This window comes from Cygnus atratus, chromosome 1 (genome assembly GCF_013377495.2).
Source record: "Cygnus atratus isolate AKBS03 ecotype Queensland, Australia chromosome 1, CAtr_DNAZoo_HiC_assembly, whole genome shotgun sequence".
Taxonomy (NCBI): Eukaryota; Metazoa; Chordata; class Aves; order Anseriformes; family Anatidae; genus Cygnus; species Cygnus atratus.
In genome coordinates, this window is record NC_066362.1 from 96,548,607 (window position 1) to 96,574,299 (window position 25,693).

Sequence of the window (25,693 nt, forward strand, 5' to 3'; positions counted from 1 at the left end):
GGAGTCATTGAATACTTACAAATAAATATTCATAGATTGTTTGTCAACAGGCTAAAGGATACAACTTGTAGCACATTCAGATTCACTCGCCTAGGAACAAGAATGTAATATGGCATCCACGATCCATCAAATGGCATGGAAGTTCAGGAGTAAATACTCAGAAAAAATATTTCTCAAACCAGAGGCTAAAAATTTTTTTTACCACTTTCTCCTCCTTATCAACATAAGGCACTAAACCCTCTTCCCACCACTCCCTTCCCCCTGCTAGCTATTTAACAATTGAGATTAATGAACAAATTAGAGTAAAACCTAGCATATAATCATGGTCTGCTCCCAGATAACTTCTGGAAGGAGCAGGGTCAGAAGAGAGACGGATACTTGCTGTTATAACACATTGCCTGCCAACAGTTCACCGGGCTCTAACTCTTAGGAATATAGTTGACTGACAACTGGGAGCAAGTGATAGAGAAAAAGAGGGAGAATGATAAACAGAGAATACAATGCAGGTGGTAATGGAAAAAATACCAGTTTCCCAGGAAAAGGAAGAGGGGGACAAAGCCTTCCTCTGCTTACACTGCTTGAGATGCTACCTACTTCAAGGTTGCAACAAATTTGGCCCTCATTCTGCAAAGCCTAAAGGAAAGCCACCTACAAAGAGCAACGCTGGCTGTAACAAAGGAAATCTCAAATCACAACTTCCACCACTTTCTCCTCCATATCACCAGAAGACTCTAAACCTTCTCTGCCCGTCGCTCCCTCCCCCTGCTACATCTGCCTTCCACATAACTGGATCCGCCAGTCACTCAAGACACTTAGTCCTGTTTCTGTCATAAGGACACTCAACAATAGGGAAATAGAAGAGCAGCTTAGCCAGCTCTGCAAGGAAGATTATTCAAAAGGTTAATTACTGAATGAAACAGAAATAGGAAACGGAGGGGGCAATGGGAAAGGGGATGGAGGAGGAGGAGGGGAGGGAGACAATGACTTCCAGCTGCTAAATCTGGCTTTCCAAATCCTTAAAGTCTTTTAAAATTTAGACTGAAGGAGGGGGATGGGCTTTGCTGTTAACTTGCATGTTTGATAAAACCTCAATTATGTTCCTCTCCTAATCCTGTGTCATTAGGAGCAAAATGGTACGTCGGGAGGCCATTTAGATATGAACGTCTGCAACCTCACCGTCTGACCTGCTGACTTCTCCTTTCTTCCTTCTGCTCTCTCTCTCTTTGTTGCTGGAGCCAATTATATTTTAAGACGTGATTTTTTTTGGCTAGGCGCTTGGCCTCCAGCACCAGGGGTCCCACAATGGCCTGGCTGGAGACCCTTATGGCCATTATTATTTTTTTTAGTGGAAAGGTCATTATTACTGTAATAGCTGGGAATTAATCTGTTCATTCAGAGCTTTTCTAAAGAAAAACAAAAACTCCAAAACAAAACAAAGGAGCTTTTTTCTAAGGTGCCTCCAATGCTTGGTTTCAGGGAAGCAGGAGGAGCTTGGCTTCTGACTTCAATGGGGCAGAAGGACTGAGCCCACCTGGAGGATTTTACAATACTAAAACAAAAGCCTCCGAAAGCAGCCAAGTGAATACAAATGCAAGGCTGATATCTTTTTGCTCCCTACTGGTGGAAAGGAATAAAATTACAAGTACCATCCATCTGTATACGCCTCCCTTCATCCTTAGTCTTGTAAGGAAGCCAGGCCTAGCCCTGAGCATAACCCACGTATGATTGAAAACCTTGGGTCAGGAGTATTCAATGCCATATGGAAAAGCCCAGCAGGGAGACCAGAGTGCAGTGCAGTGACTTTGTCACTTTGTCACCTCCTTGGTATTCTTCATTACCCCAAACCTCTGCACGCATCAGTAGTTAGCAGGCCCTGCACCAGAGATGGCTGCATTTCAATGGCATGAAACAATCCATATATCATTTTTATGGCTCGTTGTGCTTTCCCTGTTAAGAGATCAATACAGGTATCTCTTCTCATTATACTATAATGCATGATGAGTGCAGTCACTATCTTAAAGTCACTTGCCAGTACAGGAAATAATAAGCCTTCCTTTTTGTCCTCTGGACACTGTTGCATAAAGGCATTATGAGAGTTCATGGACAATCAAGTCAGTATTTTATTTGGATGAGAAACCAAAGTGAAGGAAGCGAGTAAGCCTTTTCTCAGCTCTTTCCCAGCACTAGTTTTGTAGGCTTGTTTTGATAGCATTGGGGGAAAAAATCAGAGCATGTTTGGAGCCTCAACAACTTTCTAGGGAGGCATAATGTTATAGCCTTCTGAAAATGAAAAATCTACGTTATTGCTTATTAAAATTTAGGCAAATCATGAGGTGAAAGGGATTATAAATAACCTTGGGGAAGAGATGAGTTTTTGCAAGAGCAAGTTCCAAAGTGTCATGGGCAAAACAGCCTTGACTTTGGGAATTTCACTTAATTTGATTTATTGCCAATTAACATAAACTTATTTACTGAAGGAGACACCAGAAAACAAAGATGACAATTAAACATTTAGGTAAACTACTTCTTCCCAGTTCCCCAGGCTCAATTTCAGACCAACACATCTCCCACCCCCACACCTCAACTGATCTGCCCTCCTCTTGCTTTGGTCAGCCATTACAGTCAGTCCCTGCCAGTTCCTGTGGGTGAGGTGATGTGTGGTGCAAGAGGTTGGGTTGGTACGTGAGTTCTTGCTGCTGCTCCTTATTTCTTTTTCCTTCCTTCCCCTGATGCTTTCTTTTTGCTCAACTCCTCTGCTCCAGCCTGGGTCCTCCGCAGGTTGCAGTCCCTCACAGGTGTCCCTGTTCTGGCGTGGGCCACCCATGGCTGTGGCATCTCAGGGGTGTCCCAGCTCTGTTTCAGGTTACCCATGGGTCACAGCTTCCCGCTCCTCTTCTCCAAAGTACCTCCCCAGCAGAGTTTGCCTTCTTCCGAGAGGGATCTTCAGCCCTGTCCCCAGTGTCCCCTTCCATATGCCTCCTGTATCGTCTTGTGTGTCCTTCTTTTGCGCCTTCCTCTCAGGTATCCTCACATCTTCTCCCACATCTCCTTTGGTTTCTCCTCTCACATCTCCTTATGTCCTCCACAGAGGGACTGGGGCCACTCTGAGTAGGCACCTCCCAATCTCAAAAAAGCCTCCTTCAAGGATAATGACGGAGTTGTGGCAGTTTGCTTGCTTTCCAGCTACCCTGCCTATTGCTGTTCATCTGCGCAGAGCCATCCATCCCTGCGGCAGTCACTCCAGCACTTCGCATCAGCAAAGAAAATCCTTTTTGGAGAGCATAAAACCAAAGCAGTACACTGCATCAGGAGTGATCGTCAGGTACATCAAAAAAAGATCTTCTCCACAACACCTTCCAACCAAGTTTTTCCAGCCACAGAAACCATTTTATGCTGAGACAATGAAAAAATTATTTTAAGACTAGGTGATGCTATATTCTTCCTTCTTGTTTACCCCACACACACCACCACCAACCACTCAAGCTGCAAGGGAAGTAGTAGATGGCCATATCCCTCAGCACAGCTTCCCTGAGTCAGAGTCCACCTCCACAAACTGGAGCTCTTTTAAAATAGCACCGCCGATGAGAGATTGCATATCTAGTTAAGTGCTATTCAGATGCACCCACAGACATTCACTGCTTCAGAAACACATCTCTTTCTAATAATATAGTTGGCTACATTATCTTATTTGACACTAAAAACTTGAGATGATTGATGGCAGTTTAAATTCTGAATAGACAAAAATTATAGAGCAGCTTTATAATCTTTTGCATTAGTGCCCTGGGGAAATGGCTGAAGTCTTTATCACATTCAAAGGACAGCATGACTGATGCTAAGCCCCTTCCCTCCCAGCCAGACCAGCCTTCCATGAAGGTCTCAGGCAGCCTGGTCAGGAGCCTACCTACGAGCACGGCTCTGAGGGCCAGGCATTTGATCATTAGATGCCACGCTTTTCATCTTCCCCAACTATGGCTTTGCAGGATTTCTAACTGGCAACGAAGTCAAAGATCAAGGAACAAAGAGGAAGAATGATGAAGAGGAAAGGGTAGAGCAGATGCTTTCTTTTAGCTTGGGTGTAAACAGCCATCCTGATGAGAAGTGTTTGCTTCCTGGACATGCAAACACTATAAAACAGATGGCAATCTATATCCTAACAGATATGGAAGAGTGGTTCAAGAACCTGCCCTAAGAAAAAGAAAGCTTCACGTGGCAAATGTGCTGGAAGCTATAAGACACGGTAGGTTCAGGGAGCCCTGGGCTCTGGCACCATCCCTGGAGTGCCATTCACTACTCAGAAAATCACTGCTTATTTCAACACCAAAGTAAAAGGAGTAAGAACTTAATTTTGCTTTCACCTTCCCCAATCTCTTTTCCCCGAATTGAAAAAGTGGTCCAAACCAGCAAGAATTTTTTATTAAGAAAAAAGATTATGACGTGGGGAACAAAAGGATCCTCTCAGAGGAAACCAAAGGACAGTGACTGCTCCAAACCACTCAGGCAGCTCATATCACTTTTAATAAAAGTATAGAAGACCATTTGGAGTCCACATGGGTGCAGGAGACAGAACAGAGAGATGGAGAGCAAATGGGAAAGCTCCTTAAGTCTGTTAAGAGAGCATCCCCCCTGCTCCTTCCCCTCAAGCCAGAGTCTCATACCAGACCCCACCGCCTGTCTCAGCCCCCTAAAACTCTAATTCTTAAGGCCATAAACATTTCCCTACAGCAGAAATGGCTCCTTTTCCTCACTGAGTACCTGTTAACACATGATAGTGAGGAAAACACCATGTGGAAAGATCTCTAAAGCAATGCTCCATCCCGTTTCCACCCTTCAATGAACATCAATGTTATATTAACTCATTTTCTTGTCCTTTACTGCTTGCATATCAAGCCTGCTTCTATTAATCCACACAGAAACCTCTTCAGCCTGGGTTTCTGTCAACAAAAGACAGAGGACATTTGTTCCAGTCCTTGTGAGCATCACAAGCCGGCTCCCTACTGCCAAGACCATCCCAGCACACACATACCAGGAAAACTCCACATAGTATGTGATAGCCTTCATGCAAAGCTCTCACAAAATGACCTAGCAATTCAGGCAGAAATTTTTTCAATGGTTCCTTTGAGTCTGTCCAGCTAAAGCTTGGTGCCCCAGGGTTTGCCAGACAAGGAGCCGCCTAGCATTTGCCTTCTTTTTCTGCAGTAGTTTCACAATACTTCTGCATTCCCATCCCAAAGTACACCAAACAGCAAACAAACTCAGATTTCCACAGCCATGAATTATAAATTTGGTAGCGTCCCTCACAGAAAAGGGAATAAAATGATACTAAGATGAAAGTATAGGAATCAATTTTGTATCAGAGGTGTTGGAGTCAGGTGTAGCCACCTATCTCACCAAGTAGCAGTAGCTGATGGTGCTCACCACACAGCCCCCATGGCTTACAGCCTCAATGCCATCACAACAAGCCCTGCAGACTGCTAAAACAGTCCACATAACAGACACAGTCTGGGAAATGAGTAAGTGTTAAAGCATCACCCTTACTACCTGCTAACCAGTGGGCAGTTCAGCGAGGAACCAGCAAGCCAGGGCCTCATCCCTGCAGGCCACCTGACGTGATGTTCTCACCCAGCAGCAGCATCACCAAAAACAATACAAAACATACCAGCTGCCTAAAGAGTTTTCAACAAGCTCGACAGGGAGAAGAACAGTTTTCCTCCCACATTCAGAGGAAAATATCTCCTCGTCTTTCTTTATCCACCTTCTGTGTCATGCCTCTTAATTAGCCTATAGAGGTTTTGGAGGAGAGATCTGTCGTTCTCATTCCGCATTCAGGCAGGGCAGAGGGTCTTGGTAAATGGCAAGGCCACCTTCACGTTGCTGGAAAGTCATCAGTAGCCAGTCCCAATTCAGCAGCTCCACCATCACTTTGTTTTGCTGGATTGTGGCTCCTTTGCAGGCAGACTATAGTTTCCACATCTGTTCCCCACACGTGCTGGGACTCAAAGAGTGCCTCTACACTACAATAGCATTTCCCATCCCTACTGGCTGCCCTCTGCCCCTACACATACCTCTTTCCCCTTACTATCTCGCTCCCGATTAGTTGCATGCTTGTGATTAAGTCCCTTTTAATAAATGACTCCTATTAAACTGGATTCCTCTGTCACTGCGAGAGACATAAAATTAAAAACTGTCCGTCTTTAATCATGCCAGGCTTCATCTCCGTCTCTCAGGCTCCATTTATCAATAATTAATATAAGGAAGACTGAAATCCATTTCAATTTCAAAGACCCAAATGTTACATTTTTTAATAAAAAAGAAAGAAAAGAAAAGAAACCACCATCACTCCCAGAAACAGACAGACTCACACACGGGAAAAGAGACTCTGGCAGCACTGCAGCAGCCTCCAAAAAGAGAGAGAGGCTTGGATGTGACAAGCAGTTCTCCTCATGGCTTTGTAATAGAGTTTTCCTCCTAAACGTTCCCCCATAGAGCAAGAAGCCCAATGGTCCTAAAGCCTCTGGAGATCCGCACTGCAGCTCCTGGCCTTATTTCTCTTAGTTTCACCCAGTCCCTAGAGCTCTGGCAAACCAGGGCATCAGGCTACCCACCCAATCTATCTTCTTCTCAAAAACTGTCAGATCTCAGCTGCTCCAAGGGAAAGTCACAGCCAGCTCTCACTGCAAACACACCAGTAACACATGGCAGGATTTACTGGGATAAGCAAGGATGTTGGTAGGCAAGTCATTGGGCTCAGTTTTTATTATGTCGCTCTGTAAAAGAACTGCAGTGGCCATTAAAATGCTCATTGCTGTATTTAAATGTTGCTTCTTTACCCTGGACTTCTATCACTATACCACTTCCAGCATTTCAGCTGGTCCTATTTCTGCTGCATGGAAAGGGTAAGAGCAACACGAAAAGGTTTACAAATGCAGCCGAGGCTTTCCTTTTGGCTTTCATGCACAAGAAGGGTAGAGTTCAGCATGAGAATACTTGGAAGAGGAAAATTGTTGGGCATATCTACCCCTGAGTTAAAGGGCAACCACAGTTTGGGTACTGCACACAGCAAACCTGATCAGGAGCTCAGGCTGCCTCGAGCTCTGACTGCTCAGAGCATAAGCAGACAAACATGCATATTCAAAAACAGAACTGCGTCACGCAGACTTATCTGCCATGACCTCAAGTCACGTAGTATGGATGTGGCCCTCTAGCAGGCCAGACAGCTGTGCCAGCCCCATACCTGCCAGCCATTACGTAGGTAACTAAAAACAGAACACCACAAGATGTAGGTGATGTTCTTTGAGGCGAACCTTGCACAGGAACAAAAAATATTGCAAACCCAGGTTAGTGATCAATGCCCAAGTGACTTGGAGCAGACAGACAGACATAGAGCACTCCACTAGAAACACGGCATAATCCCCCAAAGCCCTGAAGTCAGGCAGCTCCCAGCACACATCAGCTGAACACCCGGCCCCACAGTAGCTACCCAAAGCCCTCGGTCCCTGGGGGTCTCTGCACAATCGCCTCCTTGCTGCCAGCCCCTGATTGAGGTGGAACAAACCCACACCCAGCTAGGCTGCGCTGCTAGGGCAATCACGACATCACCCCCTGACTGCCAGGGAACAACCTTACGCAGGGGAACACAATGAGCAGCCCGGTGTACCGCAGGAACGCTATCAGTCATTACTCAGTAATTACCGTGCAACTGTATGTAGGGACACAAAGCAACCCCCCCTACGGTTACAGTGCAAAAATATCATTCAATAGCCTTTAATTACTGCAGAACACCGTGGTAACAAATGATGACCTGCCCGCTGGTATAAAGTGGTCCTATCACTCATTGCGCATTCCCTGGCAGTTACTAAGGGAACCCTTTGGCAATCTCGCAGCAACCGCGATGCTCTGTGGCTGCGTGGATTTTAGCACAGCACACTGTGCCTTTTCGAGATTGTTGGGCAGAGGGGGGCCCCAGGACGGAGAGATTACAAAGGAACGTTTGCTGAACTATGGTTATCTTTCCAATGAGTTCCCCGTTCCATGCTACTGAATTGTGGCAACATTGTGGTGATGCTTTCACTGCAACTTGGAAATGAGGGGGATAATTGCACCTTTGCCCCACAGATCTTGTGGTACTTGTAATTATATCCCGTTACCAAGGAACACAGCAATTTCAAACCTATTACCCACAGGTATCGTTTATTTCAGAGTTAAATTTATTACTTCAATGCCAGTCTCACTCGTGGTTCTCCTCTACGCATTCAAGCCTCCCTGGTGACAAACACTGAAAGTGGAGCAAACTGGAAAAGACGGGATAGAGGGACAATAGAGTGGAGCAGAAGATGCGGGTGCCTTCCCAGTCCCTGCTCTAGCATGTTTGCATTGTTTTTTTGCCAGGGGGAAGCATTAGTGCTCACAGGGAGCAACCCTTCTGCAGGCTGGCAGGGGCTGCGAAATGAGTTTGTTCCCAGGGCCACCCCTGTCTGTGGCAGGGCTGCAGCGCTGGCTTTCAGCCCACGCGGAGAGGGTTGTCACAGCTAGCCACAATTTCCAAGTTGCTGGGCTTTGTAAGCCTTCCCTCCATGATTCTCTGTGCCTTTTAGCAACTTTTTGTCTGTGGAATTGGGGAAGGAACAGAGATGTGCCCTAGTGCACAGCTGAACTCTGATGCAAAGGACCGCCAACTGGTCTAACCACAGAGCATGCTATAGAAAAAGAAAGCCTGTTTACTTCTGACTATTCAATTCCCAGCAAGAGGGGAGTCACAGGAGGAAGGGAGAAATAGTCATAGATATTTTCCCAAGCTCTATCGACATTTTAAAAGGAAACAAGTGGTCAAGGATACACATCCCCACAGAACTCGCTGCACCACGCCACCAGCAGCACAAAGAGGACGCCTGCAGCCAGCTCTGCGGGTTGTCCCCTTCCCTGCCAGCAGAGATGCTCGTGATGCTCAGCACCACCACTGAGCTCCTCAAGGTTTGGAGCATTTCTGCACACAAACCAGTGCAGCCTCCAGACTGCTGCAACCCACGACAGCTTTTAATTTCTCTCCGAAGGATATTCCAGCAGTAAAGGAGCAGTACCTGGCAACTGCTGACACCCAACTGCTCCAAAGGGTAGAGAAAGGGGCAGCCTGGTACTCCTTACATGCCTTGGGCACCCCTAGCTTGCCCAGAGGGGAGGGATTTAATGGATGAAACTGAAGCATACCGACTCAGTTCTGACTACCCTGAAGCGAGGGGCAGATCCTGAAAGCAGCGAGGATAGGGCAGCAGGAGGAAGTCATGACCACAGGGTCAGCCCCCTCCAGGTAACTGCAGTCAGGACACAGGTGTCTCCGACAAGGAACCAACTTACACAGACAGATCAGCTAATGACAGCAGGTCTCCATTTTGGGGAGATCAAAAAAATTCCAGCTACTGAAAAGTCTAGAAAGATAGATAGTGCAGATTTATGTTCCCCGTTCTGCATTATCTTTGCCATGAATAAGTCATCTCCTCAGAGAACAATAGGGTGCTCCAGCTGCAGAGCACCAGAGAGGAGTTCAAACGCACCACGCTGTTACGGCGACTCAAGTTCCAGGAGCAGCACAAAGAGATAACGCTGGAACACGAAGAGAAGACCTGGAGTTGTTATGGAAACCAGATTCTCAAGCTCACACCACTGAATGAGGTCTCTTCCCCTTACATCCCTTGCTGTCAAAAAGCCCGAGATGCACAGGAGCAGCTAATGACCACAGCTCTGCTGCCTCACCTTGCATTTGCTCTCAGGCACTGCTGCTGTTTGCTCCCAGATAATCCAACCTGGCCCAGGCAGCTCCAGCTGCTGGCGTGGGCTCAGGACTCTGGCAACGCCACAGGACAGAACGGGCTGGTCCCTTTGGCACTCCTTGCTTGGGAGGGCTGGTGCTGGTAGTGGCAGGTTTAAATCAGAAGAAGCAATGCCCACTTTAATACGCACTACTTTACCATCAAACTTTAAAATTTCTTTAAAATTTCAGAAAGTAAAAGCCAGCACCCAAGGGGACAGTAGCAAGACAATATGTTAATAGGCTCAAACCCATGTTTAGCAGCATAAACATATAGGATGGGGATTAGGTACATAACCTGAGCTCTGCATCATCATTTTATACACCCTAGGTTATCTTTTCTGACTTCTCCTGGCCTTCCCTGTAGCATGCAACTCTCCTACAGTTGGCACTTCCAACTACTTACTCATATCACATTAACTACACAGAAAAGACAAATTCTTGTGTATGCCTGTACCCAAACAGAAAACTGGTATGGCTATGTGCTGATACCCATAGTGAGTAAAGATCGCTCTCACAGAAACAACACAGGGAGCTGGCTATGTCTCTGCTGTAGCAGTCTGCCAAAGCATTGCCTTCCCCATCAGTTTTAAATCCCTGTTACGCCTGCTGAAGAAGGAACTGGGGTAAACCTGACGCATGCTTCCTCTGGGATTCCCTGCTTCCTATGCCCCAAAGCCAGCGAGATCAGCAAGCTCGTTTTTCCAAGGACTTTCCACCCAAGTTCTCTCCCCTCACATTCTGCCATGGGATAGACAGAAGACCACCACCTACGCTGCCAAAACACTTGAAGCTACCTGTCAAGATACCCCATCAATCTCTGCTGGGTATTAGTTCCGCCCTGACGCTACCACTACAGACTCCAACCTACCAAGCCAGGACCTGTCACTTCCCTACAGCTCAGGATCAGACACTTCCAGACCTAAGTCTTTGGACTTGGCTTGGGATTTGGTCCAGCGCTGTCCAGAGCCAAAGGACCCCCTTTCTCTGAGCAACTTGTTGTATTCTTCCTATCACACAGCTTCCAACACCAAGCCTAAAGCAGGTGTAGGGAGGTGCATGTGTACACAGGAGGAAATAGGAGAAAACAAAACATGGGTTGTTCCACCAAAAAAAACACTGCTGGGAGACAAAGTGTAGAACACGTTCTGTGTTCCCCTAACCCTTGTGTGAGGGCAGGGATGGGAGGGAGAAACAAGCAGCAGAAATAGGTTTGGTGGAAGCCCCTAGTTCTGCAGCATGCTGTCTGGCTTGCAGGGTAATAGCAGCAACATCTGTTACAGTTAAGAATAAAAAAGAGCTCCTCTGCCGTTTTCAGTCACTCAACTTGCCAAAATTTCCCTCTTTAGAGCTGAAATTTTGTAGCCCTGGCCAGCATCCAAAAAAAAAATTGCTATTCAAAGAATGTGGCAAAAGTGACTTAACCACTACAGAGCACTATGCGATGCTATTCATCGCTGTTAGCCAAAAAATCCTGACAGAACTGAGCAGCTTTAAAGTCCACAAAGTTCAGGGCTGAGAGTTTAAAAAAATAAAACAAAAAAATGCATGTGATAAAGGATTTCCAACGCGTGCCTTTTACCAAGCATTTGCTTGCTATTTCACGTGTGAGGTCTCTGGATTAGCACTAAGCCTCCAGCTTCCATGGGGTTGAAGCTTTGGGAGAGAAGGTTTGGGAGAGAAGGCCAGTGAGCCTGTAACCCACCCCTACCTGGTGCAATGGCACAGGGCATTTGGCCAACTTACTGCCAAATTACAGTGCATAGGCAATTAGTACAAGAACTTGTGAAAACTTGAACAAATGTAGGGACAAGTTCCAGTAACAGCCCTGAACATCCAAGTCTCTGCAAGCTGGAACCATGTAAAGCACCCAAGCCCCACTGAAGGGAAGACCCAGTCTTGAAGTGAAAGAATGCAAATGCCTTTCTAGAACCTGGTGTTAGAAAAAGAGGCATTTTTTTTTTCTCAATAAGTAACTCTTACTATGCGTGAATCTCTGCAACAAAAAGATGATGCTATGGTACTGCAGAAGTTCCACCAGTGCATATAATGCAGTGGCATTTGGAGCCCATAGGAGAAGTCTCCCATCTGAGATGTGAATACAGAAGGCTCTTCACATTCAATCAGTGCTCGCTCATGAGGCTGACTGCTTTATCAGTGGTGTTCTTTTGGTATACAGAAGAGGAGGGACAGAAGGAATTGGTTTTAATTAAATCTCAGGATGAAAAACAATTATTTTTCCTTCAAGACAGGGTAGGTGGGAAAGATGTCTGAAGGTTTTGCAGATCTCCCTTGCATGATGCTTCAAAGCACTGAGCTAGCAACAAGCTATTCATTGCAGGCCATGCATTCAGGAGGTTAGAGAAAGTATAGGATGGGTGAGCAATGACTTCTAGTTGACTTGCACGCTCCTTCAAGAGTCCTACAATTTCTCCTATACACTGCATAAAGCTGCATAGGTATACGCTACAAGAGAAAGTGTAATACATTAATAAAGAAGCACAGATGCTGCTGTAGGTTGGACAGTCTTTTATTGAATCAAAACCTCAAGGTTGTTTTCTTTTTGTTTGTTTTTAGAAGGTGGTTACTTGCACCCTACAATGGTCAGGCCATACTTTAAGGTAATAGCGATCCCCATATATAAGCACCAGGGGATCTTTCCAAGGTAACTCTGTCAAATAAAGAGGAAAGTGGGGAAAGGGTGATGAGTGTGCTCTCTGTGATGGACCCTAACTCATCAGACCTGAGAGCAGAGCAGGAAGGCGGGTCAGCTGCCCTCCCAAGGATATACCATGCACACTGCTGCAGCGACTGTCAGATGTGTGCCTCTGCTAACACAGCCTGCAGCAAGGTCTGCCTGAGCACAGGCACTCCCCTACGGAGTGCCCTGAGTCTGTGCTTAAGAGCATCCCAAGCTACGGCAGAAAATATATCTTGCACTTCACTAAAACACTGCAAAGGGCTATGCTCTGTCTCCTCCAGCTACCAAGCTCCTAAGAAACAGCAGCATTACTCAGCACAGCACAGGAGCCCTCTGAGATTTGTCATCTTGCTTTATACGACTGCTCTGTAACGCTCTCCAAAAGAGCGCAGAGAGAAACAAAGTTCAGCTCTTGCAGAGGCTGTAAGCTTGGCAAATGGTCTTGTATGCGGCCTGCATACAAGATACAAAAATATTTGTTTTGTGCACGCAGGTATCCCAACTACGTAAAGCCTTCGCTGACTTCCACTGCTTCGCCACACAACAATCGGGAGGACCACGACCTCATTTTGCATAATGGCTCGATTCAGATCATCCCAAGAGTCCTCGCAGCCATTTAAATCAGTTGCGATACATGGAATTTCAGAGCTATTGTCATTTTTAAAAGTTAAATTTGTGAAGTGAAGCACTGTCGGGAAATGACAGTGTGACAGCCCCCCCTCATACTCCTAACCCAGCCTCCTCTGCACGCACATTTTGAGGCAGCTTTCCTATGCTTTTGCAAATCCACCCCCCTGCAGGACCCTGCCCCGTTCAGTCCACAGGACAGCTGCAGCTTGCTGCATGAGCAGCCCTTCAATATCTCCTTCTCCCTTCATTATTCATTGTGTGGCCATACATCTTATTTACCTTACTCTGTCTAAGCCCCTCATTGAGCAGGGCAGGAATCCTGCACTAAGAACAGCCTGGGAGCTTTTAAAGCCTACACTAATTCCAGCGTCTCCTGACTTCTGCGCATTTCACTCCACTGTTCCTTTAATCCGTGTCTTTTGTGTTGAATTTCATTGCCTCTTTAAAAAACAGAAAAAGTGGATAAACAAAGAAATTCCTTCATGAGCAACACATTGACAGACAGCAATAGAGCATTTGTCTTTTATAAATGTGCAATTTAGAGCTGTGGAAATAATTGATTTTTTGGTTTGCCAGCAAATCAAAATAAGTTATTTTTGGGTTGCCCTAAAAGGCATACAAAAAATCTAGCTTGAGTTAAAAAGCAAGAAGAATCAGATGAAGCCCCCAAATTAGTTTGTTTAGATGAACTGAAACATTGCATTGGGAATAAATTGCTGTTTTAGAATCTCTAGCACTTTCAAAAATAAAGTTTTTGGTCCTTTCTAAATGTTTGGTTTTTTTTTAAACCAACCCCCAAACTTTTACTTTGATCACCTTTCTATTTCCCTCAAGTTACTTCCTGTACCTTCTTCTCCACACCTACCCCAAAGCTATTTTCACAGTTCTAATGCATGAGAGTTTTAACCAAATTCAACTATGTTTTTGTAAAAAGCTTTTCAGAAAAAAAAAAAAAAAAGGAGGGGGGGTTGCCCAGCTCCTGCTTTAAAGCAACTGGCTAGGCAGAATCCCCCACTGGTTCTGCTCTCACCTCTTCATTATTATTTATAAACTAAGTGCACTAGCACGGCTACACCTCATGCAGAGTTAATAGTCGAAAGGCCATACAATGCAATGAATTAGTGTGATTACACAGTGGGGTAGGGCTGGGGGCAGAGAGGCAGCAAACCCCAAGGACCAGGCTCTCACAGGACCAGGGCTACGAGCACACGGCTTGTCAGCAAAACAAGGCACTATTTATGTTGCAGGAGGACGCTAAGCTCAGTAGTGGACACAGGACCCTCTGCATGGAGATGCTACCCAATTCTGAGCCACCCAAGAGGTGGAAGGAGACTTAAAATAGACAAAATTTCTTCCACGAAAGAAGCAGAGCTTTTTGGACACAAGTCCCATTTCCTCCTCGCGTGACTGTTCAGCATTTTAGCAGACACTGCAAACAAGCTGCTACTCTGAGAAGGTTCACCACATTGGAGGTGAGCAAGCACCAACCATACTCATGGGACATGGGGTAGCCGGCTGTCCCTCACGAACTTGCTGCCTGTGAACAGCTATAGTTTTATTATTTACACTGGCATTGCTTTGCCAGCATCCAAACCATCACAAATGCCTAAAAATGGAGCCACGTAAACACACTCCATCCTCTAAATGGAAAGCTGGATCCTGGAGAGAAGACACCACCAGCACAGCATCACTGCTCCTGCTCCCAAGCTGACACGCTGGGGTTTCTCTGTACCCCATAACTCGTGGCCAGGCTACCAGCTTCCCAGGGCAGAGAGCTGCAGGAATGCCTCCAACCAGCTCCAGCCCAGCTGTGTTCGTATCACAGCAGCAGTATTAAGCTCTGTCAAACCTAAGCTGATCTGTGCAGCTCCCATGTGGTTGCCCTTGCACCTCAGCAACCTGTTTTTATCTACAGGCAGTGTTGTCTGGGAATGAATTATTCAGCATTAATCGATTTCTTTTTTGGCCAAAGAGAAATATCTTTTATTTACTGTTTATCCGAAACACTGAATCTTCTTGCCAAGGTGCTCCACCACAGATACCAACAAATGCTTTCAGTCATTTCATCCCTATTTCTCCCTCTTTTTCTTAGCATAATTAACACAACAAAACGTCAATAAAAGTGCTGAAGTATTTTGAGGCAAAAAAAATACTTATTTTCTGCTTCAGTTTTTTCAGAAAATTTAAGTTCTTCAATTTGAGAGAGGGGGCTCAGGGCTAAAATACTTCACAAATCACTTGGGTCAAGCAGACTACTCATTTCTGACGAATGAAGTACGCAACCAGAAATCCTCGCCAGCCCTATTTGAAATTTAGCATTTAGAGTGAAAATGCGTGTACAACTTCAGTTTTATGCATAGGTGCATGCTTCACCAACAATAAATTGAACAGAACAGGGCACAAAGACACTGTACTAAATTGCATACTGCAGCCTCCAATTTTGTACTCTCAGATATTTATGGGTAGCTGCAGAGTTGTGGGTGCACTCATTTTTCACATGCAAATGGTCATTTGCACATTCAGAAATGCCTGAAAAATTAAAGGCTTGTTTGAGTATTGCTGAAATATAACGACTCCATCTACTGAATAAAAGTACCGAGGCACCACGGCAGAGGGAGGAAGGAAGTTCAGAAGAAACATTTAAAAGGAAATAGGAAAAGAAACAAAGCTTTTCAAACATTTAGGGCTAAGCACCCCTATGGGTCTGGAAATGTTCCCTCAGTCAGGAATAGCTTCAGAGGCAGAGATAAGCAAAGTAACGTAACCCAGATGAAAAATCTGGCCTTGGCTTCTCACACGATCTCACAAGACAAGGATGAAGTCATGCAGTCAACTGAATGAAGACCCTTCAATGCATTACACCTCTGTATTAATGAAACTACCGAAACACCACTGGAGGAAACGTTTCAGTGCATCAATACATGTGCACACAACTATTCTGCAAGCTGGTTTAAGGGAAGGAAAGCAGCCTTTGCTTGCTGCCAGTGATGCTACACGGAGGTGTATCAATGGAGTGTATAGCCACACGTTCTGGCACTCGTTTCCTCTCTTCCTCCACAGAAAACAGAGGAAAGGGGTGTGAGGCTTCACAAAACAGACACTAGGATCCAAAAAAGCAGCTGGCACCTCCTTCCAGTTCTGACAAGGAGTGAAGGACTGACAAAGTTGGTGCCTCTCCTCTCCCCAACTCATACACACGAACTCTCTCCAAATGCAAACGTGCTCACACAAAGATCCTCAGCTCCTTGCCAGAAGACACGACATCAAATTGACAGAGCTGTGACTGTTTGACATCCACGCTGATAACACAGCAGCGCTTTTGAGCAGCGGTTGAACAATAAGCAAGAAATGTGGCTTCCATAAATGGGGGAATTTACAGCTTGCTGTTCAAGAAATAAATAAACCATTACCCACAAAGCATTGTTTCTCTTTGAAGTATGTCACCTGTCACTAAAGGTTAAGTAAGTGGTGGCTGCTCCTGTGAGACTGGCGGGGGTAGGTTGTCGCTTTGCCACTTTTTATGGCTTTTTATGGGGACTCCGCAGTCACAGCCCTTCTGCTTTAAGGAACAAGGCGGTGCTGACTGGCAAGGAACAGGAAAACAGATCACACGTTGTGTCTGTCATCAGTTCACTGTCCATCGTAATGATTTTGTGATTTTGTGGAGGAAGCGGGCCAAAATACAGTAGGCAGGAGTCAGCATGAAATAACAAGCCACCCGTTATGACAGTGATGGGACAGGACTTGAGACGTAGTTCAGACCGTCTTGTAGGGGAAGCAGGTGCATGCAACCTCAAAGAACACTAGGGAGGCCACAGATTAAGATTAAAATCTTATTCAGTGGCCTTTTAAGCCACTGAAGGAGGAGATACAGCATATTCTTTTCTCTCCTCATCAGTGAAGCCCACCACTAAAGTTTCAGATGAGGCCACTTTTTCCCTTCTCACCTCTTCTGGAGGGGAAGAGACCAGTTTAAAACCTTAAACCACGGGCAGGAGACCATAGCAGGGAGGTTTACTGATGGACTGGGAGCCACCAGAAGAAATGCCAGACATTCAGTGAGCTGAAGTAGTACAGGCTTCCAAAAATAAGAGACAGCACATGAATTTGGTAGCCTTTTATCTCCCACAGAGCCAAGACCCTCAGGCACTGGTGAGGAGCAATAGCAGCCTCATCAGACAGAGGTTCCCTGCTTGCCTTCCCTAGGGAGCGCGCACACATTTTCAAAGGGAGAAATTACTGAATGGCAGATGATTTATACACTTACACAGTCAGGGACCAGTGCCCACACAAGTCTCAAGGCATGAGCACACAAACGTAGTATAAACATTGCCTACCATGCAGTTGGCTTACCAGGCTCACGTGGCTCAGTCGCCTACCTACCCAAAAATCCTCCCAGGAAATAAAAGACAGCAGCAAAAGCTAAAGGCTCAGCTCAGCTGGATGCTCATTAGTCCTACAAACACAGCAAAGCGGTCTGTTACCGCTGTTCTGTAGTACCCGTGGTACTACCTTCTCTGGCAGAGGAGTGTTCAGAGGTGGTTTTTCTGCCAAAGCTCAGTGGTATTCCAGCTTTTGCTCTGCGAAACAGCATCTCAGCAAGAGCTCCCATCCCTCTCTGGCCAACTGGTGCAACCCCAGAGAAGAGCTGGCCGCTCCTGTCCTCCACTGAGGAGGAGCTGCTGGCGCTGAGGGTCTGCCCTACAGATAGCCACAGATGGGCAACACAGCCCCAAGAATGAAAACTTTTTTTTTTTCCAGACCTCTTCACTCAGCTGTTTTTCAAATTCAAAGCGTCCATATGGCTGATCAGCATGAAGGGCTTGCTGTGAGAGTAAAAGGATTGCCAGCACCCCAGAAGCAGACAGACATTCAATAATAGGAATAGTACTGTGATACCCAACAGCTTCTCCATCCGTTTCCATCTCAAAACCTGATCTCCTCCACTCCGTCAAAACCAGAAGGAAGGAAACCTACAACCCTGATTATATGGGGGAAGGAAGAGGGCTTTGTCCCTATGTGCTGAAGGCACAAACCCCATTTCCATGTTGCATGGTTCTCAACCCACTGAGCCCCCAGTAGGGCTGGCTGCAAGGACTGGAAGTGAATGGTCACAGGTTTGCCAACCTCTCCATCCCCTATTTTATTTAGAAAGATTTCTAGCTGTATGTAGACAGCCACAGCATGGCATCACAGAGTAGCACTGTGCCTCTCATAAGCCTGTTCTTAACTGCAAGATTAGTAGTTACTATCCCTTCCCCTGAGGAAACATCTATGAAGTTTAAGGAACCAGACAGAGGACCTGACGTGAGGCTCTCAGACTGATTTTTGTGTCTTAAAACTTTTATCAAAGCTCATAGTGCTCTCAAGTTCAGACAGAAATTAGACAGAACCCAAGTCATTTGCCCTTAAAGAGACCAAGTAATAAGTTATCCAAGCCACAGACAGCATCACCCAAATGCCAAATTACAGGAAAACTCTGTTCTCTCTCAATCACTTTTCACAGGCCAGAGGACAAGGCAGCACAAAAGCATGGCTTTCAGCAGAACAAGCCCTGTTTTCTTAAAGTGATCTGTTCTCTTCCAGCACCACTGGGCTGAAGAGAAATGCGTGCAAGTATTTGGCACCTTTGCTCTCACTTGACAAAGAGAAATCCAGGCACCGGCTTCCCCAGTGCCCCAACAGCCCCACAGGGGTGGGATATTCATTTCCATTCCCGTGCCAGATGACAAGCAAGTTGTAAGTTGTGTTCAATCTTACCATCCCTTGTTTATCTACCATGACAGTCTTCTCTGGCTCTTGTGTGGCTAGGAGCCCAGGGTGCACGCGTGACCTTTTTCAAGCTGTTCTAAGTTGTCATAAGCTCTTCTGCCCTCCTTTCCATTTTCCATCATTTTATTCACTTCCTGCCCTTCTCCCTCTCACTCTATCGCTCTAACATCCCTTTATTGCCATCCTCCTAGAACTTGATCTTCTCCTGTCTCTCCATCCATGAATTACAGCCTTAACTTTGCTCGTTTCCCCCTCTTGTTCCCTTTGATGGTTTCTCTTTTATTTCTCTCCTCCATTTGTTGAGCAGGCCAAGCTTTTTACCCAGACACTCCATTAACCCAAGCCTCCTGCCTTGCTGCAGCGCTGAAGACTGATGAAGACTCAGCTCTCCTCACTACCTCCTCCCTCTCTGCTTTTATTTATCTTTGCTCCCTCACACTTTTTACCTCTTCCCCCCCTCCTCTTTTCAGGCACATCCTTGTACCTGGTCCTCTCTCTTGATCTACTGTCATTCTGAGCTCCCTGTTTCGCTCATCTTCCCATCCTCTATCAGCACTCTCTGAAAATTAAGGTCAGAGATTAGTCCTTTGCAGCTGCCCTAGTGCTGAGTCGAACCAAACATCACTCACATCCAGAAATTTCCTTTCAGGGCCACCTGGCAGGGTAAACTAAAGCATCTTGCATTTCTTGCCAAGGCCTGAGTTGCTGAACGACAGAATTATTTATAGAGACAGCTTATGGGGATATTATTGAGATGATGGCTCACACCTCAGAGCCAGCCCCTCCAATGTTCCAGGTGGTAATGAATAAGAAACCAGGGGAGAGAGGAGAGACAGGACAAATCCTTTAGCTGGGATTTGGCTTCCAACAGTGAGATTTGGTTAATTTTCCCCTCACAGGGATAACAAAAAGGACTGAATCTTTGATCTTCAGAAATACAGTAAGCTGTATTTATGGTAAACATGAAAAACATCCAATTCTTTGACTTCCTAGTGTCAGAGCTGTAACTTTACACAATGCTTAGGCAACTCACTAATGAGTGTTGATTCTGGCTTGGTATTTAGTTGCCTTCTTACATAAGAGATGAGAAAATGGACTGACAAGACTCTGCAAGACAGATTTGGATTACAACATCTCCAATAACTCCATTGCAGCGGAGCAGGACCATTTTTGAAGCTGTGACGTGCAGATGGGCAACATGAAAAAGGCTATCACAGGTGCAAGAACAACAATTGCTGATTCTGCAGAAAGACCTTCACTGGAAGAGAACTTGGCTGCTGACACAAGAACCCACTACGGTTAGGGAGCTTACTGCAGTTACCTGGTGGGAGGAAAGGCTGAGATGCTATGGGCATTCACATCAGAGAAAGTAACCTATGAACCATGGATGAAGAGAGCCTATCATCCTACTCAAGCTATGACAAAGCGCATCTCAGTAGCAGGAGGGAGACCGTGAGCTTCACAGACACCACCAAGACTACTCATTAAAAGCCTTAAACTATGGGTGACAGAACTGGATGAAGCCAAGCTTCTCAAAAATATGTTTGGTGCTGGGTAAAAGCACTGACTGAAGCTTTCACCAGGGCCGGGTTTTCTCCTGCAAGTATTCTGCAGCACCCACAACAGCAGAGCTCACTTTGCAGCTTCTCTTCCAGCAGCATTACTTTGAAAAGCTAGCTACATGTTTATTTTCATCAAACAAAGGATAGAACATTTTAATCAGCTAACTTTCTGACACTTCTAGTTGAAATCAGCTGGTACGTTCAAGCAGTGAGGCAGAGACACACAGGAACCTGTTTCCTAAGTTTCCTTTTGTTAAGGGCCTAAAAGGCACAGCGCCAAAAATAAGACATATGGAAGGCCAGCTATTGTACCAAATTGAGAAGCAGCACAGAATTCCTAGCAAAAGAATGGGATCATAACTCAACGGGCATTTCTGATTGCAAAACGTGGAGAAATGACAAAAAGGGAAATCAATGGGATATTGTATTACCTGGCTATAAAGTATTCAAGAAGGATAGATTGGGGCCAAGTTTCCTTCTAGCACAGCTCCAATGACTTCAGTAGAGTTATGGCAGTAATGACACTGGTCCCCTAATGCAGAGGCCATTGGGGTAGCAATAGTCTCAACTCATACAGTATCCAGTGACGTTAACATCACTGAAAGCACAGGGTCACAGTTTAGCATCTGTCACGAAGACACAAAGCTGCAAACATTTTAGTTATAATACAAGCTTTCTGTCGAGAAGAAGAGGTACATGTTCCATAAAGGAAATCAAAGAGGAAAGGAGGTCTGATGTAACAGCTACCTGGCCAGTCACAAAAGTTCAAAAGTAGAACTAACAATAATTTGTTTCCTTAAGTGAGAGCTTCTTGAAACTGCCAGTTCTAGGCAGTTTCAAAAAACGAGAGTCGAAAATTGTTTTTCCATTAATTTGGAGAAGTTAAAATAAAGGTAGTTATTGATAAGCTAGTACATTTGATGACTAGAATATCAATCATTTCACATTCCTAAGAACAGCGGTAAGAATTAAATTTAATAGTCTTTTAGATTCATGTGCTACTGCCACTTAATCAGAAATAAGCAAGACAAAATGGACCCCAAACACTTCCATTATGTCTGAAGTGCAATGTAGTGTATGATAACTCTCAAAACTGACTATTTTTTCCTGTGTCTATTACTTGCTTATTTTTTTTTTTTACAAATCTTTACCAATGTGAAAATTCTCTAAGTAGTAAGGCACATCTAGTCCAGGCTGTAAAATAGCTAGACTCTCCAGAGGTCCCTGATCAAGCTGGGCATGCCTACAGCATAATAGAATATCAGTTCTCTGCGACAAACAAGAAGCAACACAGCCAAAACACAGTTTGAACTGTCCACGCACTAACACCCGCAGCCTAAATTAATTGCAGCCACTTAGGGGAGAGACCTGAGTGTCACTGTGGGCAGCTCAATGAAAATCTCCTATCAACATATACATGCAGTAGGAGGGTAGGGGGGAAGCAACTTGGTTGACACAGGAACACGAGCTCCTTCCAATACCATCATATAAATCAGTAGCGTGGTCTCATTTACAACACCACACAAGGTTCCAGCCCTACTTCAAACAATCCCCCACCTATCTCCATGGTACCATACAGCTAAACCATATGGGTTCAAAGCAGACAGATGAGACAAGTGCCTGCACAAGGTCACAGATGCTTCTGAGCACAAAGTTAAGTTTCCAGGGGGATGGAAGATGACTTAGGAAAGCCCTAAGGCCTCATCTTCAAAGTCAAGCTGAATCTCAAGTCCTAACATCCCTTAAAAAAAAAAAAAAGATGACCAAAGATCACAGATGACTTAATAAGGAAGCCAAGGGATCCCACTATTCATTAATGGGACATCAAAGAACGAGTCGTTAGCGGTGGGATTACACAGGCTGCCCAGACCTACAGCTACAGGAGACTGCCGTGGTGCAGTGCACATCCTGCAGACCTTCACCTTCATTTCCCAGAAACCAAGCACACCTTCACAAAAACTCATCTGCATGGTAGACGGCCTCTGCCCGGTTCAGCTGAGAAAAAGCCACCCAGTTTGAGTCCACATCTTCACCAGCGTGGGCAGCATGTGTGAAAAATAGTGGCTTTTCCCACCCAGCCAACTGGCCCTTGCTTGCCCCTGCCCTTCAGTTTCACATACCAGAACTCGAGCACCGCCACCCTGCCTAAGACTTGCTCGCCAGCTCCTCTTGATAAGAACAGGGAAGGCTGGAGGAGCACCAGGGCAATTTGGCAATGCCAAGAGCTCAGATGGACCCAACTCTGACCTGGAGGTCACAGTGAGTCTGGAAAAAAAAAAAAAAAAAAAAAAAGATAAAGCTCCCGTCCTTAAGATGGGGGAACTAACTTCTCCACTTGCCTTCAATAAGTTTAGAGAGAAGGGAAAAGAAAATATCCTCCTCAGGACTGAAAACCATCTTTTGACCTCCAGAGTGTAACACGTTTTCAGTACTACTGCATCTTCTTTTTTGTTAGTGATATCATCAGAAGCAGCTTTCCCTGCCATAAAAGAAATTGCTGCATCTGTAAGAAATGATGTCCATTGAACATTCTTTACAATTTCAGAAAAATCCACCATGTCACCCACAACTGCGCTCCAATTATCCAATTAGGAAGGAGGAAGAAGAGCACATGGCTTATTGTGTCCAGCCAGATCTCACAAACATGGCTCAAACTGAATATCGGGTAAGTTGTTCGCAAACTGACAACGTATCAATGCCATTCAAAGAAATTCTCTGAATAAACTCAACCAGCCACTAAGTTGAGGGTGAGGAATGATGATCTGCTTCTCAGTGACTCCAGGAGATGAACAGAAAGCTGTTTTCCAGGCTTCTTTTAAAAGTTGGAGTAATTTTCCAGCACCACAAATATGTGAATTTGACTGAGCACTGCAGACTACCTTTGAAGTCTAGTGAACAACAACAGGTTCAAATATGGTCAAATTTAAATGAAGACAGGATGCCTCCAGAACTGTCATGATTTTTCACCCCACATGTATTATCTATAAATTGTTTACCCAGTACTCCCCATGTGATCACTGCTGACAATGTAGTTAAGTGCACAATAAAGAACGGAACTGGCTTGAACTAGACAGACTCACTGCGACTGCTTGCACATAACTTTTAAAAGAGTAAGGTAGATTTGTTCTTTCAATTCCTCCAACAAATCCACTGACCCAATCTTTCCCAAGTTTCTCCAATCTTTGTGAGCCCCTGAAGTTTTATCATATATTTTTACTGTTTTCAAGCCATTTTTAAAAATTCAGTATTTTCAAGTATTCAGTATTTTCAAGGCAGGAGACTGAATCTGTACTGAGGACTTCAGTTTTTTGAGACTCATATTAGATGAGCATCCAACACAAAGTTCTGGGAAACTGTTTTAACTTCATGAACTCTTCTCACCTGTTTGTGAGGAATCGTAACAGTATTTTCCCCCAACCCTTATTCACTTCTGAGAATAAGAAGAAAACTTATTTTTGCAGGAATTACTTCTACTGGAAGAAGGAGATCTGAGGGAAAGCACTAATAAAACAGCAGCTCCTCTTCTTTTTCTGGGATACAAGACAGACAAACAGAAGTTCATGACAAAACCCTCTGATGACTAATTCCTTTTGTTGCAATAAATGCTGACAGCTCTCCACCCCCGTGCAGACACACACTTGATTTCATTAGATACCGCTCAGATGTGTATTCTAACTGAATATTTCAGGAAAAAATGTACATCCCGCCTGACAAGCAACATGGGAGAAAGCAGAGTATTTCACTGGGCACACACAGAATGCTGCTTTCTTGTGGTATGGACAGAGTGCATCTACCATTACAGATACCATTACTGCTCCCAGTATAATTTCATTAACTCTGATCACTTGTTGAACTCCCAGCTTCATCTGTAACGATGTGTGCGCCACTTGCTGATACCCCTTTGCTCTGTGTGAGTGCACCACCCACCAGAACACGACAATGCCCTCCACATTTACTTGCCAAACCTCTCAGATGTCCAAGCCCATTCTGCATTAAAACATGGATCTCAAATGACAGCACAACTCTAATTCTGTCCTGGTGGTTAAAACACACCCTTTACCTTAAAGTATGCAGTTTTTATAGATGAGGTCATTTGTGATTTTGTCTCTCTTCTCCCAGCCCTCATATACACGTCTTTCAAAATGTGCCTTAAAACTAAAAGGGATCTCATTTTTAAAGAACGAGGGCTCATCTCATTCTGATAATTAAGCTTCTTTACAGGGTCTCAGGGTGGGCAAGCCGGCTCATGGAATGGCCCATAATCACCAGACACTGCTAGAAACCTTGCCTATATTACATGAAACATGAAACAGCTAGAAATACAAGGAATACAACTAGGAATTCAACCCATAAAGCGTTCTTTGTGTGACTGAGAAGCCTCAGAAGTGCTTTGAAAGGCTTGAAGGAAGAGAAATGATTTTAACAAAAGAACAAAAAAAGAAAACTTGAAAGAGAACAGAAGTTCTGAAGTATGTGGGGGTGGGAAAAGTCTTCAGTGTTAGGAACACCAAAGAGATCTCTAACTCAAAGCTACCAGAATAGCTTAAACAAGCTGAGGTGGCTGTGGCTTGATATTCCTACTTCAGCAGTGACTGGAGTTTGATGCCCAGGGGACTGCACTGTGGATCTAACTGGACTGTCATTTAATTTGCAGAGGCCCCAGAAGATGGTGACTCCCTAGATGCCAGCAAGAGCAGTTCAGTTTCCAGGAGGCTACCAAGCTGTGCTTTCCCTGCCAGCTACAGCACACCACCAGCAGCCTCTTCTGAGCCGTGCTGAGCATAAGTGAAAGGACACAGGCAGGAGGAAGAGTCCTACGTATGCCATGCACGAGCTGCCCTTCCGTGCCAGCGACGCAGCTCCCAGATGATCACCAAAGGGCTGAGATGAGAAAGGACCAGCAGTCCCTTCGCCTCAAAGGCGCCACGTCTCCAATTTCCAGTCTTCGCCCCGCTCCCCTGGGGGAGTTTATGAGCCATTTTGGTTAGTGAACATTGGCTCCTAAAATTAATGAGCGTGTCTGTTTTCAACATACGGTCAATTGCTGATTGTTCTGATCTGGTGAGCTAGGCTGATGAATATGCACCACCCACAGACAGAGAGCTGGGCTTTCCTGCTGCATGGGAAGAAAAAGGGAAGAGGAAAAAAACAACAGCAAAACACTAAGCCAAATGCTAAAAGGTACAGCAGCGTGACTCCGCACCCAAAAAAAAGCGAAAAGGGAGCTAA

General features: G+C 45.2%; 1 protein-coding gene across 1 annotated transcript in view; it reads right to left on the reverse strand.

Moving 5' to 3' along the window:
- Positions 1 to 25,693, reverse strand: part of LSAMP (limbic system associated membrane protein) — a 999,481-nt gene that overhangs the window by 653,266 nt on the left and 320,522 nt on the right. The window lies entirely within an intron of this gene.